Raw genomic sequence first — 1,845 nt, forward strand, 5'->3', positions numbered from 1 at the left:
ACAGTGGTCTCCTCCCCCATGTGAGGGAGTGATAGGTTGACCTCAGAAGGTCAACCACACGCACGTGTGTGTGTGTGTGTGTGTGTGTGTGTGTGTGTGTGCGTGTGCGTGTGTGTGTTCCAATGGGGTTGACCTTCTGAGGTCAACCTATCACTCCCTCACATGGGGGAGGAGACCACTGTGTGTGTGTGTGTGTGTGTGTGTGTGTGTGTGTGTGTGTGTGTGTGTGTGTGTGTGCGTGTGCGTGTGTGTGTGGGTGGGTGTGTGCCAACAGTGTGAGCTGTCAAAATAACAGCGCTGTCATCGTTTAGGGAAGTGAAGATAGGAACTCAGGTCAAAAACCTGCAGGAAGAATATGAAGTCATAACGGTAAAGATGGCTGTAGCGAGGCATTCTGTTAACATCGAGGTCCAAGACGGAGAACCAGACTACGAGAACGACACCACCGTCACTGCAAGAAGAACTACTGAAGAAGAAGGACATTATCAGAGTCTTGACCTGCAGACGAGAGGCGTCTATGGAGGTCTACGGACCAAGAAGAATGACACCACCGTCACTGCAAGAAGAACTACTGAAGAAAGACATTATGAGAGTCTTGATCTGCAGACCAACAAGAAGCCGTCTGGTAAGAGATATTACTCAGACTAAAAATCACCAATAAAAACACGTTGAAACCTTTTAAAACCATAGGGTCAACCATTTTAAATGATCTCCCTCCCTCCTTCTCCCACAGTTGAGTTAATGATCGACAATGTAAACATGCGCGAGTCAGACACACACACACACACACACGCACACACACGCACACACACACACACACACACACACACACACACACAACGCGCGGCTCGCTGTTATCTATTCACCGCACCAGAGAGAGAGAGAGAGTTGAGAGAGAGAGAGAGAGAAAAAGAGAGAGAGAGAGAGAGACGGGCGCCTCACCACCAGGCTTCTGTGTGAGGCGATGACTTTATAAACTTTATGCGGAAAATGCGGAGATTGCGCATATTTCGTGCGGAAATGTGTAGCGAGTAACGAAAGGTGTCCAATTTTAATGTAGCGGATTAAAAGTACGATTTTTTACTTGTAAATGTAACGAAGTAAAAGTTAAAGTACAGAAAAATAAAAATAGTAAATAAGTACCGTATATTACCAAATAACAGCCCATGCGCAAATAACCGCCCAGGTTCCGACACCATTCTGCGTAATAACCGCCTCCATCAAATAACCGCCCTCCTCCAAATAACGGCCCATGGGCCGTCATTTGCAAACTTAATCAGCCTCAGCCGTCATTTATATTATTATATGCGTGTTCACCGAGTTGAGTTTGCAGATCTCCGCATGCCACTCGATCATTTCACAACAGCGACAGCGCAACACCGTGCAGTCCTCCACATCCATAAAATCAACCGGCTGTAGTTTCACAAGTGCCTCCTATGCACAACCAATTGTTTTAATACAAAGTGGTGTATATTCTGTGTAATGTTTATTGTCATCCGTGTATCACTATCTACAAGCTCTATAACTTCCAAGTGTTGCATGACAGCGCTTTGTGAGCTTGCAGATGATGAACCCTTTTTTTCGGTGCGTGGCGTGCGCCAGCGCAGGTCCTCACAAGTATAGTACTATAAAACACAAGGTTGATATTTAAATCGTGCAATTCTCGGCCAATATTCTACTACATGTTGTCTCAGTAAGACAGCTCTCCCCCCTATCCACAAGGAGGAGCAGTGCACCAAATAATTATGGGAATTGTAGTCCAGGAAGGTAGTGAGACCAGTGTCCATGACACGTGGATTATTGTTTTACCGCGATTTTTTTTTTCCTCGCGTGGATTCTTACTGT

Source organism: Protomyctophum bolini, assembly GCF_963924005.1.
Source record: "Protomyctophum bolini genome assembly, chromosome: 4".
NCBI classification, from domain to species: Eukaryota; Metazoa; Chordata; class Actinopteri; order Myctophiformes; family Myctophidae; genus Protomyctophum; species Protomyctophum bolini.